The sequence below is a fragment of the Chiloscyllium punctatum genome, unplaced genomic scaffold (assembly GCF_047496795.1).
Source record: "Chiloscyllium punctatum isolate Juve2018m unplaced genomic scaffold, sChiPun1.3 scaffold_585, whole genome shotgun sequence".
Lineage (NCBI taxonomy): Eukaryota > Metazoa > Chordata > Chondrichthyes > Orectolobiformes > Hemiscylliidae > Chiloscyllium > Chiloscyllium punctatum.
The window spans coordinates 50,001-65,000 of NW_027310319.1; positions in this window are offsets into that span (position 1 = coordinate 50,001).

A 15,000-nucleotide genomic window follows, 5' to 3' on the forward strand; every position below is an offset into this window, starting at 1 on the left:
GGTACAAATCAGTAACCACTGACACTTAGAATTTTTTCGGGTTGGTACAAATCAGTAACCACTGACACTTAGAATTTTTTCGAGCCGGTATAAATCAGTAACCACTGACACTTAGAATTTTTTCGAGTTGGTACAAATCAGTAACCACTGACACTTAGAATTTTTTCGGGTTGGTACAAATCAGTAACCACTGACACTTAGAATTTTTTCGAGTCGGTATAAATCAGTAACCACTGACAATTAGAATTTTTTCGAGTCGGTATAAATCAGTAACCACTGACACTTAGAATTTTTTAGGGTCGGTACAAATCAGTAACCACTGACACTTAGAATTTTTTCGAGTCGGTATAAATCAGTAACCACTGACACTTAGAATTTTTTCGAGTTGGTACAAATCAGTAACCACTGACACTTAGAATTTTTTCGAGTCGGTATAAATCAGTAACCACTGACACTTAGAATTTTTTCGGCTCCGTAGAAATCAGTAACCAAGCGCATTTTTGAATTGGTTACTGATTTCTCCGTTCGAGTTGCGGCTGCGGTTGGCTTCAAATAGTGGTGGGGGCTTAATTATCGCCGAGGGGAGCATGTCCCGGTGGTGTGGCCGAGGATGGAGTGCCTTTTGAAGGGGGTGTTTCTGAATTTGGACCCTTTTTGAGTTGCATGGCCGGATGGGTGTGGTTTTGAAGGGTGTGCCTGTCTGGAGTGCCACCGGCGTTGGTGTAAGGCTGAGGGTGGGCGTTCGGTTCCTGGTTAGGGATAGGGAAAGGGTGAGACTTAGCTTTAGTGCTCGTGCCCCCGATTTTGGTAATGTTTGACGCCAATTTTCCAAGGAGGCGAATGCAAGGCTTCAGAGGGACTTTGAGTGTTCGGGGGCGGGGTAGCTCAGCCGGATTTGCCCCGGCGGTTCTGCGGACGGTGTTGACTTCGAGGGCGGACCGGCCCCCGTGTTCAGTCCGAATATCGTGCATTGTTAACGGCGGGAAGTGTTCCGAAAGGGGATGGGATTGAATGTGACTGCTCAAGCCGACTTTGAGACCTGTAACGCGGGTAGCTCAGCCGGGTTTGACCCGGCGGTTCTGCCGACGGTCTCGTCTTCGAGGGGGGAGCGTCCCCCGTGTTCAGGCCGAATTTTGTGCATTTCGAACCGTGGGAAGTGGTCCAAAGGTCGATGGGAGTGAATGTGACTGCTCATACCGACTTTGAGGCTTCTAACCCGGGTAGCTCGGCCGGGTTTGACCCGGCGGTTCTGCCGACGGTCTCGTCTTCGAGGGCGGACCCTCCCCCGTGTACAGGCCGATTTTCATGCATTTCGAACCGTGGGAAGTGGTCCAAAAGCGGATGGGAGTGAACGTGACTGCTCAACCCGACTTTGAGACTTGCGAGCCGGGTAGCGCAGCCGGGTTTGATCCGGCGGTTCTGCCGACGGTCTCGTCTTCGAGGCGGGTGCCTCCCCCGTGTACAGGCCGATTTTCATGCATTTCGAACCGCCGGAAGTGGTCCAAAAGGGGATGGGAGTGAATGTGACTGCTCAAGCCGACTTTGGCGCTTCCGAGCCGGGTAGCTCAGCCGGGTTTGACCCGGCGGTTCTGCCGTCGGTCTCGTCTTCGAGGGGGGAGCGTCCCCCGTGTTCAGGCCGAATATTGTGCATTTCGAACCGTGGGAAGTGGTCCAAAAGGGAATGGGAGTGAACGTGACTGCTCAACCCGACTTTGAGACTTGTAAGCCGGGTAGCTCAGCCGGGTTTGACCCGGCGGTTCTGCCGACGGTCTCGTCTTCGGGGGGGGGGCGCCCACCGTGTACAGGCCGATTTTCATGCATTTCCAACCGTGGGAAGGGGTCCGAAAGGGGATGGGGGTGAAAGTGACTGCTCAACCCGACTTTGAGGCTTCTAACCCGGGTAGCTCAGCCGGGTTTGATCCGGCGGTTCTGCCGACGGTCTCGTCTTCGAGGCGGCTGCCTCCCCCGTGTCCAGGCCGATTTTCATGCATTTCCATCGGCGGGAAGAGGTCCAAACGGGAATGGGATTGAACGTGACTGCTCAAGCCGACTTTGAGACCTGTAACGCGGGTAGCTCAGCCGGGTTTGACCCGGCGGTTCTGGCGACGGTCTCGCCTTCGAGGGGGGAGCGTCCCCCGTGTTCAGGCCGAATTTTGTGCATTTCCATCGGCGGGAAGAGGTCCAAACGGGAATGGGATTGAATGTGACTGCTCAAGCCGACTTTGAGACCTGTAACGCGGGTAGCTCAGCCGGGTTTGACCCGGCGGTTCTGGCGACGGTCTCGCCTTCGAGGGGGGAGCGTCCCCCGTGTTCAGGCCGAATTTTGTGCATTTCCATCGGCGGGAAGAGGTCCAAACGGGAATGGGATTGAATGTGACTGCTCAAGCCGACTTTGAGACCTGTAACGCGGGTAGCTCAGCCGGATTTGACCCGGCGGTTCTGCCGACGGTCTCGTCTTCGAGGGGGGAGCGCCCACCGTGTACAGGCCGATTTTCATGCATTTCCAACCGTGGGAAGGGGTCCGAAAGGGGATGGGGGTGAAAGTGACTGCTCAACCCGACTTTGAGGCTTCTAACCCGGGTAGCTCAGCCGGGTTTGATCCGGCGGTTCTGCCGACGGTCTCGTCATCGAGGGGGGAGACTCCCCCGTGTTCAGGCCGATTTTCATGCATTTCCAACGGTGGGAAGTGGTCCAAAGGTCGATGGGGGTGGACGTGACTGCTCATACCGACTTTGAGACTTGTAAGCCGGGTAGCTCAGCCGGGTTTGACCCGGTGGTTCTGCCGACGGTCTCGTCTTCGAGGGGGGAGACTCCCCCGTGTTCAGGCCGATTTTCATGCATTTCCAACGGTGGGAAGTGGTCCAAAGGTCGATGGGGGTGAAAGTGACTGCTCAACCCGACTTTGAGGCTTCTAACCCGGGTAGCTCAGCCGGGTTTGATCCGGCGGTTCTGCCGACGGTCTCGTCATCGAGGGGGGAGACTCCCCCGTGTTCAGGCCGATTTTCATGCATTTCCAACGGTGGGAAGTGGTCCAAAGGTCGATGGGAGTGAATGTGACTGCTCAACCCGACTTTGAGACTTGTAAGCCGGGTAGGTCGGCCGGGTTTGATCCGGCGGTTCTGCCGACGGTCTCGTCTTCGAGGGCGGACCCTCCCCCGTGTTCAGGCCGATTTTCATGCATTTCGAACCGTGGGAAGTGGTCCAAAAGGGAATGGGGGTGGACGTGACTGCTCATACCGACTTTGAGACTTGTAAGCCGGGTAGCTCGGCCGGGTTTGACCCGGCGGTTCTGCCGACGGTCTTGTCTTCGAGGCGGGTGCCTCCCCCGTGTACAGGCCGATTTTCATGCATTTCCAACCGTGGGAAGTGGTCCAAAAGGGGATGGGAGTGAACGTGACTGCTCAACCCGACTTTGGCGCTTCCGAGCCGGGTAGCTCAGCCGGGTTTGACCCGGCGGTTCTGCCGTCGGTCTCGTCTTCGAGGGGGGAGCGTCCCCCGTGTTCAGGCCGAATATTGTGCATTTCGAACCGTGGGAAGTGGTCCAAAAGGGAATGGGAGTGAACGTGACTGCTCAAGCCGACTTTGGCGCTTCCGAGCCGGGTAGCTCAGCCGGGTTTGATCCGGCGGTTCTGCCGACGGTCTCGTCTTCGGGGCGGCTGCCTCCCCCGTGTCCAGGCCGATTTTCATGCATTTGCAACCGTGGGAAGTGGTCCAAAAGGTCGATGGGAGTGAATGTGACTGCTCAACCCGACTTTGAGACTTGTAAGCCGGGTAGGTCGGCCGGGTTTGATCCGGCGGTTCTGCCGACGGTCTCGTCTTCGAGGGCGGACCCTCCCCCGTGTTCAGGCCGATTTTCATGCATTTCGAACCGTGGGAAGTGGTCCAAAAGGGAATGGGGGTGGACGTGACTGCTCATACCGACTTTGAGACTTGTAAGCCGGGTAGCTCGGCCGGGTTTGACCCGGCGGTTCTGCCGACGGTCTTGTCTTCGAGGCGGGTGCCTCCCCCGTGTACAGGCCGATTTTCATGCATTTCCAACCGTGGGAAGTGGTCCAAAAGGGGATGGGAGTGAACGTGACTGCTCAACCCGACTTTGGCGCTTCCGAGCCGGGTAGCTCAGCCGGGTTTGACCCGGCGGTTCTGCCGTCGGTCTCGTCTTCGAGGGGGGAGCGTCCCCCGTGTTCAGGCCGAATATTGTGCATTTCGAACCGTGGGAAGTGGTCCAAAAGGGAATGGGAGTGAACGTGACTGCTCAAGCCGACTTTGGCGCTTCCGAGCCGGGTAGCTCAGCCGGGTTTGATCCGGCGGTTCTGGCGACGGTCTCGTCTTCGGGGCGGCTGCCTCCCCCGTGTCCAGGCCGATTTTCATGCATTTGCAACCGTGGGAAGTGGTCCAAAAGGTGATGGGAGTGAATGTGACTGCTCAACCCGACTTTGGCGCTTCCGAGCCGGGTAGCTCAGCCGGGTTTGATCCGGCGGTTCTGCCGACGGTCTCGTCTTCGGGGCGGGTGCCTCCCCCGTGTACAGGCCGATTTTCATGCATTTCTATCGGTGGGAAGTGGTCCAAAAGGGAATGGGAGTGAACGTGACTGCTCAACCCGACTTTGGCGCTTCCGAGCCGGGTAGCTCAGCCGGGTTTGACCCGGCGGTTCTGCCGACGGTCTCGCCTTCGCGAGGGGGGCCTCCCCCGTGTACAGGCCGATTTTCATGCATTTCCAACCGTGGGAAGTGGTCCAAAAGGGAATGGGGGTGGACGTGACTGCTCATACCGACTTTGAGACTTGTAAGCCGGGTAGCTCAGCCGGGTTTGATCCTGCGGTTCTGCCGACGGTCTCGTCTTCGAGGGGGGAGCGTCCCCCGTGTTCGGGCCGAATTTTGTGCATTTCGAACCGTGGGAAGTGGTCCAAAAGGGAATGGGGGTGAACGTGACTGCTCAACCCGACTTTGGCGCTTCCGAGCCGGGTAGCTCAGCCGGGTTTGACCCGGCGGTTCTGCCGAGGGTCTCGTCTTCGAGGGGGGAGCGTCCCCCGTGTTCAGGCCGAATTTTGTGCATTTCGAACCGTGGGAAGTGGTCCAAAGGTCGATGGGAGTGAATGTGACTGCTCATACCGACTTTGAGGTTTCTAACCCGGGTAGCTCGGCCGGGTTTGACCCGGCGGTTCTGCCGACGGTCTCGTCTTCGAGGGCGGACCCTCCCCCGTGTACAGGCCGATTTTCATGCATTTCGAACCGTGGGAAGTGGTCCAAAAGCGGATGGGAGTGAACGTGACTGCTCAACCCGACTTTGGCGCTTCCGAGCCGGGTAGCTCAGCCGGGTTTGATCCGGCGGTTCTGCCGACGGTCTCGTCTTCGAGGCGGGTGCCTCCCCCGTGTACAGGCCGATTTTCATGCATTTCGAACCGCCGGAAGTGGTCCAAAAGGGGATGGGAGTGAATGTGACTGCTCAAGCCGACTTTGGCGCTTCCGAGCCGGGTAGCTCAGCCGGGTTTGACCCGGCGGTTCTGCCGACGGTCTCGTCTTCGAGGGGGGAGCGTCCCCCGTGTTCAGGCCGAATTTTGTGCATTTCGAACCGTGGGAAGTGGTCCAAAAGGGAATGGGGGTGAACGTGACTGCTCAACCCGACTTTGGCGCTTCCGAGCCGGGTAGCTCAGCCGGGTTTGACCCGGCGGTTCTGCCGAGGGTCTCGTCTTCGAGGGGGGAGCGTCCCCCGTGTTCAGGCCGAATTTTGTGCATTTCGAACCGTGGGAAGTGGTCCAAAGGTCGATGGGAGTGAATGTGACTGCTCATACCGACTTTGAGGCTTCTAACCCGGGTAGCTCGGCCGGGTTTGACCCGGCGGTTCTGCCGACGGTCTCGTCTTCGAGGGCGGACCCTCCCCCGTGTACAGGCCGATTTTCATGCATTTCGAACCGCCGGAAGTGGTCCAAAAGGGGATGGGAGTGAACGTGACTGCTCAAGCCGACTTTGAGGCTTCTAACCCGGGTAGCTCAGCCGGGTTTGACCCGGCGGTGCTGCCGACGGTCTCGCCTTCGAGAGGGGGCCCTCCCCCGTGTACAGGCCGATTTTCGTGCATTTCTATCGGTGGGAAGTGGTCCAAAGGTCGATGGGAGTGAATGTGACTGCTCAACCCGACTTTGAGGCTTCCGAGCCGGGTAGCTCAGCCGGGTTTGATCCGGCGGTTCTGCCGACGGTCTCGTCTTCGAGGCGGTTGCCTCCCCCGTGTACAGGCCGATTTTCATGCATTTCGAACCGTGGGAAGTGGTCCAAAAGGGGATGGGAGTGAATGTGACTGCTCAAGCCGACTTTGGCGCTTCCGAGCCGGGTAGCTCAGCCGGGTTTGGCCCGGCGGTTCTGCCGACGGTCTCGTCATCGGGGGCGGACCCTCCACCGTGTACAGGCCGATTTTCATGCATTTCGAACCGTGGGAAGTGGTCCAAAAGGGAATGGGGGTGAACGTGACTGCTCATACCGACTTTGAGGCTTCTAACCCGGGTAGCTCGGCCGGGTTTGATCCGGCGGTTCTGCCGACGGTCTCGTCATCGAGGGGGGAGACTCCCCCGTGTTCAGGCCGATTTTCATGCATTTCCAACGGTGGGAAGTGGTCCAAAGGTCGATGGGAGTGAATGTGACTGCTCAACCCGACTTTGAGACTTGTAAGCCGGGTAGGTCGGCCGGGTTTGACCCGGCGGTTCTGCCGACGGTCTCGTCTTCGGGGCGGCTGCCTCCCCCGTGTCCAGGCCGAAGTTCATGCATTTAGAACCGTGGGAAGTGGTCCAAAACGGAATGGGGGTGGACGTGACTGCTCATACCGACTTTGAGACTTGTAAGCCGGGTAGCTCAGCCGGGCTTGATCCGGCGGTTCTGCCGACGGTCTCGTCTTCGAGGCGGGTGCCTCCCCCGTGTACAGGCCGATTTTCATGCATTTCGAACCGCCGGAAGTGGTCCAAAAGGGGATGGGAGTGAATGTGACTGCTCAAGCCGACTTTGGCGCTTCCGAGCCGGGTAGCTCAGCCGGGTTTGACCCGGCGGTTCTGCCGACGGTCTCGTCTTCGGGGCGGGTGCCTCCCCCGTGTACAGGCCGATTTTCATGCATTTCCAACCGTGGGAAGTGGTCCAAAAGGGAATGGGAGTGAACGTGACTGCTCATACCGACTTTGAGACTTGTAAGCCGGGTAGCTCAGCCGGGTTTGACCCGGTGGTTCTGCCGACGGTCTCGTCTTCGAGGGCGGACCCTCCCCCGTGTTCAGGCCGATTTTCATGCATTTCCAACCGTGGGAAGTGGTCCAAAAGGGAATGGGAGTGAACGTGACTGCTCAACCCGTCTTTGAGACTTGTAAGCCGGGTAGCTCAGCCGGGTTTGACCCGGCGGTTCTGCCGACGGTCTCGTCTTCGAGGCGGGTGCCTCCCCCGTGTACAGGCCGATTTTCATGCATTTCCCACGGTGGGAACTGGTATCTTTCGTTACGGGGACAAGGGTCTGAAGCGGTGAAGTCAGTAACCGGCATAGTTAAGGAAAGGGTTCGAATTTTCTCAACATTACGAAAAAAGTGAGCAGGGAAGCTAGAGAAGGTGTCAGTGAGTCCCAAACGAGTGAACTGCAAAACTTAGGGAAATGCCCGAAAGCGTTTTAAAGGGTGAAATCGGGAACGAGGAAATGATGGGAAAGTGCCTGAAAGTGCTAAATGAGTAAACAGAAAAACTTAGAAAAATGTTTAAAAAGAAGAAATCAGTAACCAGAAAAACTGCGAAAAATGTTTAAAAAGAAGAAATCAGTAACCTGGAAAACTTAGAAAAATGTTTAAAAAGAAGAAGTGAGTAACCAGAAAAACTTAGAAAAATGTTTAAAAAGAAGAAGTGAGTAACCAGAAAAACTTAGAAAAATGTTTAAAAAGAAGAAATCAGTAACCAGAAAAACTTAGAAAAATGTTTAAAAAGAAGAAATGAGTAACCAGGAAAACTTAGAAAAATGTTTAAAAAGAAGAAATCAGTAACCAGAAAAACTTAGAAAAATGGTTAAAAAGAAGAAATGAGTAACCAGGAAAACTTAGAAAAATGTTTAAAAAGAAGAAATGAGTAACCAGGAAAACTTAGAAAAATGTTTAAAAAGAAGAAATCAGTAACCAGAAAAACTTAGAAAAATGTTTAAAAAGAAGAAGTGAGTAACCAGAAAAACTGCGAAAAATGTTTAAAAAGAAGAAATGAGTAACCAGAAAAACTTAGAAAAATGTTTAAAAAGAAGAAATGAGTAACCAGGAAAACTTAGAAAAATGTTTAAAAAGAAGAAATCAGTAACCTGGAAAACTTAGAAAAATGTTTAAAAAGAAGAAGTGAGTAACCAGAAAAACTTAGAAAAATGTTTAAAAAGAAGAAATCAGTAACCAGAAAAACTTAGAAAAATGTTTAAAAAGAAGAAGTGAGTAACCAGAAAAACTTAGAAAAATGTTTAAAAAGAAGAAATCAGTAACCAGAAAAACTGCGAAAAATGTTTAAAAAGAAGAAATGAGTAACCAGGAAAACTTAGAAAAATGTTTAAAAAGAAGAAGTGAGTAACCAGAAAAACTGCGAAAAATGTTTAAAAAGAAGAAATGAGTAACCAGGAAAACTTAGAAAAATGTTTAAAAAGAAGAAGTGAGTAACCAGAAAAACTTAGAAAAATGTCTAAAAAGAAGAAATCAGTAACCAGAAAAACTGCGAAAAATGTTTAAAAAGAAGAAATCAGTAACCTGGAAAACTTAGAAAAATGTTTAAAAAGAAGAAATCAGTAACCAGAAAAACTTAGAAAAATGTTTAAAAAGAAGAAGTGAGTAACCAGAAAAACTTAGAAAAATGTTTAAAAAGAAGAAATCAGTAACCAGAAAAACTTAGAAAAATGTTTAAAAAGAAGAAGTGAGTAACCAGAAAAACTTAGAAAAATGTCTAAAAAGAAGAAATCAGTAACCAGAAAAACTGCGAAAAATGTTTAAAAAGAAGAAATCAGTAACCTGGAAAACTTAGAAAAATGTTTAAAAAGAAGAAATCAGTAACCAGAAAAACTGCGAAAAATGTTTAAAAAGAAGAAATCAGTAACCTGGAAAACTTAGAAAAATGTTTAAAAAGAAGAAATGAGTAACCAGAAAAACTTAGAAAAATGTTTAAAAAGAAGAAATCAGTAACCAGAAAAACTGCGAAAAATGTTTAAAAAGAAGAAATCAGTAACCTGGAAAACTTAGAAAAATGTTTAAAAAGAAGAAATGAGTAACCAGAAAAACTTAGAAAAATGTTTAAAAAGAAGAAGTGAGTAACCAGAAAAACTTAGAAAAATGTTTAAAAAGAAGAAGTGAGTAACCAGAAAAACTTAGAAAAATGTTTAAAAAGAAGAAATCAGTAACCAGAAAAACTTAGAAAAATGTTTAAAAAGAAGAAATCAGTAACCAGAAAAACTTAGAAAAATGTTTAAAAAGAAGAAGTGAGTAACCAGAAAAACTTAGAAAAATGTTTAAAAAGAAGAAATCAGTAACCAGAAAAACTGCGAAAAATGTTTAAAAAGAAGAAATCAGTAACCTGGAAAACTTAGAAAAATGTTTAAAAAGAAGAAGTGAGTAACCAGAAAAACTTAGAAAAATGTTTAAAAAGAAGAAGTGAGTAACCAGAAAAACTTAGAAAAATGTTTAAAAAGAAGAAATCAGTAACCAGAAAAACTTAGAAAAATGTTTAAAAAGAAGAAATGAGTAACCAGGAAAACTTAGAAAAATGTTTAAAAAGAAGAAATCAGTAACCAGAAAAACTTAGAAAAATGGTTAAAAAGAAGAAATGAGTAACCAGGAAAACTTAGAAAAATGTTTAAAAAGAAGAAATGAGTAACCAGGAAAACTTAGAAAAATGTTTAAAAAGAAGAAATCAGTAACCAGAAAAACTTAGAAAAATGTTTAAAAAGAAGAAGTGAGTAACCAGAAAAACTGCGAAAAATGTTTAAAAAGAAGAAATGAGTAACCAGAAAAACTTAGAAAAATGTTTAAAAAGAAGAAATGAGTAACCAGGAAAACTTAGAAAAATGTTTAAAAAGAAGAAATCAGTAACCTGGAAAACTTAGAAAAATGTTTAAAAAGAAGAAGTGAGTAACCAGAAAAACTTAGAAAAATGTTTAAAAAGAAGAAATCAGTAACCAGAAAAACTTAGAAAAATGTTTAAAAAGAAGAAGTGAGTAACCAGAAAAACTTAGAAAAATGTTTAAAAAGAAGAAATCAGTAACCAGAAAAACTGCGAAAAATGTTTAAAAAGAAGAAATGAGTAACCAGGAAAACTTAGAAAAATGTTTAAAAAGAAGAAGTGAGTAACCAGAAAAACTGCGAAAAATGTTTAAAAAGAAGAAATGAGTAACCAGGAAAACTTAGAAAAATGTTTAAAAAGAAGAAGTGAGTAACCAGAAAAACTTAGAAAAATGTCTAAAAAGAAGAAATCAGTAACCAGAAAAACTGCGAAAAATGTTTAAAAAGAAGAAATCAGTAACCTGGAAAACTTAGAAAAATGTTTAAAAAGAAGAAATCAGTAACCAGAAAAACTTAGAAAAATGTTTAAAAAGAAGAAGTGAGTAACCAGAAAAACTTAGAAAAATGTTTAAAAAGAAGAAATCAGTAACCAGAAAAACTTAGAAAAATGTTTAAAAAGAAGAAGTGAGTAACCAGAAAAACTTAGAAAAATGTCTAAAAAGAAGAAATCAGTAACCAGAAAAACTGCGAAAAATGTTTAAAAAGAAGAAATCAGTAACCTGGAAAACTTAGAAAAATGTTTAAAAAGAAGAAATCAGTAACCAGAAAAACTGCGAAAAATGTTTAAAAAGAAGAAATCAGTAACCTGGAAAACTTAGAAAAATGTTTAAAAAGAAGAAATGAGTAACCAGAAAAACTTAGAAAAATGTTTAAAAAGAAGAAATCAGTAACCAGAAAAACTGCGAAAAATGTTTAAAAAGAAGAAATCAGTAACCTGGAAAACTTAGAAAAATGTTTAAAAAGAAGAAATGAGTAACCAGAAAAACTTAGAAAAATGTTTAAAAAGAAGAAGTGAGTAACCAGAAAAACTTAGAAAAATGTTTAAAAAGAAGAAGTGAGTAACCAGAAAAACTTAGAAAAATGTTTAAAAAGAAGAAATCAGTAACCAGAAAAACTTAGAAAAATGTTTAAAAAGAAGAAATCAGTAACCAGAAAAACTTAGAAAAATGTTTAAAAAGAAGAAGTGAGTAACCAGAAAAACTTAGAAAAATGTTTAAAAAGAAGAAATCAGTAACCAGAAAAACTGCGAAAAATGTTTAAAAAGAAGAAATCAGTAACCTGGAAAACTTAGAAAAATGTTTAAAAAGAAGAAGTGAGTAACCAGAAAAACTTAGAAAAATGTTTAAAAAGAAGAAGTGAGTAACCAGAAAAACTTAGAAAAATGTTTAAAAAGAAGAAATCAGTAACCAGAAAAACTTAGAAAAATGTTTAAAAAGAAGAAGTGAGTAACCAGAAAAACTTAGAAAAATGTTTAAAAAGAAGAAATCAGTAACCAGAAAAACTGCGAAAAATGTTTAAAAAGAAGAAATCAGTAACCTGGAAAACTTAGAAAAATGTTTAAAAAGAAGAAATGAGTAACCAGAAAAACTTAGAAAAATGTTTAAAAAGAAGAAATCAGTAACCAGAAAAACTTAGAAAAATGTTTAAAAAGAAGAAATCAGTAACCTGGAAAACTTAGAAAAATGTTTAAAAAGAAGAAATGAGTAACCAGAAAAACTTAGAAAAATGTTTAAAAAGAAGAAATCAGTAACCAGAAAAACTGCGAAAAATGTTTAAAAAGAAGAAATGAGTAACCAGAAAAACTGCGAAAAATGTTTAAAAAGAAGAAATCAGTAACCAGAAAAACTTAGAAAAATGTTTAAAAAGAAGAAGTGAGTAACCAGAAAAACTTAGAAAAATGTTTAAAAAGAAGAAATCAGTAACCAGAAAAACTTGGGAAAAAACACTTAGAAAAATTTTCAGCAAAGTGTGAAAAATATTCTAAGTGTCAGCGGAGGAAAATGCTGAAGCATCGGGAAAGATTCGCAAACCTACGCCGAACATGTGCTCCGAAGTGCCGGAGGAATTGGGTGAGTTGAGCCCGGCAAATGGCCAGCTGTCGTTTTGTGCCTGCAGCCCGAAAACTTTAACTTTGTCTGTCGCGGAAGTCCGGACCGAGGAAAATCCAAACGGTTTTGACCGGACCGAGTTCCAGACCGATGCAGTCAAATTTGGAATTCAGACCCATTCAGTGCCACTTGTAGTTTTTCCGCAGTGAGGTTGGCGGGGTACCCGGAGATATATGGGAACACGATTTTTAGAACAAAATGGCGGCGCGGGACCGTTCTGAAAGGCATCCGAAAAACGGTTCCACGGGCATAGCACTTTAATGACAGGTATGAGTGCATGCCGGAGAGCTCTTGGAAGTCGAATTTTTGACACTTTGTCAATTTTTTGACAGATTTGACAAACTCTTTCTGTCTGTTCTAAGAGTCGGTCAGAGACTTGTGCGGCGGTCTTTTGACACTATTGGAGGGCGGGCAAACCCCACGTTGACTCCGGCCGTCCCTCCACAGGCGCTCGTGTCCAAAATGAAGGCGAGAGACGCGAGTGGCCTGGTTCCCTTGGGTGTTGCCAAGAAGGCTGCGGGCTGACCGTTGCCTGAGCACTCCCTAAAGCCTCTTGTGATGAGAGCAGACCTCGCGTGCCGCACGACCGGCTCTGGGAGTCGTTGGGCCGCTATTTGTGAATAGTCTGGTCCTCCTCTGCCACCCGGACAAGCGCGATGGCTCTGCCGCCCTGCGGTGCTCGTCACCCAGGTTTGGGGAACACGATACTCGTAACAAAAATAAAAGGCGGCTCGGGACCTGCAGGCGAAAGGGGTCCCGTGGTGCTAAGCACGTCGACTTCGGGTCTCGGTGCAAGCCGGAGAGCTCACGGAAGTCTAAAGTTTTCGGCACGTGGTCGAATCTTTTCAAAGGCTTACCCGGCTCTTTCCGTCCATTCTGAGAGTAAGTCAGAGGCCGGTGCGGAGGTCTCTTGACAATCGGAGGGGGTGGTGGCCCTCCGCAGGCGCTCGTGTCGAAAATGAAGGCGAGAGACGCGAGTGGCCTGGTTCCCCTGGGTGTTGCCAGGAAGGCTGCGGGCTGACCCTTGCCTGAGCACTCCCTAAAGCCTCTTGTGATGAGAGCAGACCTCGCGCGCCGCACGACCGGCTCTGGGAGTCGTTGGGCCGCTATCTGTGAATAGTCTGGTCCTCCTCTGCCACCCGGCCAAGTGCGATGGCTCTGCCGCCCTGCGGTGCTTGTCACGCAGGTATGGGGCACACGATGCTCGTAACAGCAAATAAAGGCGGCTCGGGACCTGCAGGCGAAAGGGGTCCCGTGGTGCTTAGCACGCCGACTTCGGGTCTCGGTGCAAGCCGGAGAGCTCACGGAAGTCTAAAGTTTTCGGCACGTGGTCGAATCTTTTGAAAGGCTTACCCGGCTCTTTCCGTCCATTCTGAGAGTCAGTCAGAGGCCGGTGCGGCGGTCTATTGACGACCGGAGGCTCCCATGGGTGTTGCGATGAGGGTGGAGGGCACAGAACCTTGCCTTAGCACTCCCTAATAAAGCCTCTTGTGAAGAGAGCAGACCTCGCGCGCCGCACGACCGGCTCTGGGAGTCGTTGGGCCGCTATCTGTGAATAGTCTGGTCCTCCTCTGCCACCCGGCCAAGTGCGATGGCTCTGCCGCCCTGCGGTGCTTGTCACGCAGGTATGGGGCACACGATGCTCGTAACAGCAAATAAAGGCGGCTCGGGACCTGCAGGCGAAAGGGGTCCCGTGGTGCTTAGCACGTCGACTTCGGGTCTCGGTGCAAGCCGGAGAGCTCACGGAAGTCTAAAGTTTTCGGCACGTGGTCGAATCTTTTGAAAGGCTTACCCGGCTCTTTCCGTCCATTCTGAGCGTCAGTCAGAGGCCGGTGCGGCGGTCTATTGACGACCGGAGGCTCCCATGGGTGTTGCGATGAGGGTGGAGGGCACAGAACCTTGCCTTAGCACTCCCTAATAAAGCCTCTTGTGAAGAGAGCAGACCTCGCGCGCCGCACGACCGGCTCTGGGAGTCGTTGGGCCGCTATCTGTGAATAGTCTGGTCCTCCTCTGCCACCCGGCCAAGTGCGATGGCTCTGCCGCCCTGCGGTGCTTGTCACGCAGGTATGGGGCACACGATGCTCGTAACAGCAAATAAAGGCGGCTCGGGACCTGCAGGCGAAAGGGGTCCCGTGGTGCTTAGCACGTCGACTTCGGGTCTCGGTGCAAGCCGGAGAGCTCACGGAAGTCTAAAGTTTTCGGCACGTGGTCGAATCTTTTGAAAGGCTTACCCGGCTCTTTCCGTCCATTCTGAGAGTCAGTCAGAGGCCGGTGCGGCGGTCTATTGACGACCGGAGGCTCCCATGGGTGTTGCGATGAGGGTGGAGGGCACAGAACCTTGCCTTAGCACTCCCTAATAAAGCCTCTTGTGAAGAGAGCAGACCTCGCGCGCCGCACGACCGGCTCTGGGAGTCGTTGGGCCGCTATCTGTGAATAGTCTGGTCCTCCTCTGCCACCCGGCCAAGTGCGATGGCTCTGCCGCCCTGCGGTGCTTGTCACGCAGGTTTGGGGCACACGATGCTCGTAACAGCAAATAAAGGCGGCTCGGGACCTGCAGGCGAAAGGGGTCCCGTGGTGCTTAGCACGTCGACTTCGGGTCTCGGTGCAAGCCGGAGAGCTCACGGAAGTCTAAAGTTTTCGGCACGTGGTCGAATCTTTTGAAAGGCTTACCCGGCTCTTTCCGTCCATTCTGAGAGTCAGTCAGAGGCCGGTGCGGCGGTCTATTGACGACCGGAGGCTCCCATGGGTGTTGCGATGAGGGTGGAGGGCACAGAACCTTGCCTTAGCACTCCCTAATAAAGCCTCTTGTGAAGAGAGCAGACCTCGCGCGCCGCACGACCGGCTCTGGGAGTCGTTGGGCCGCTATCT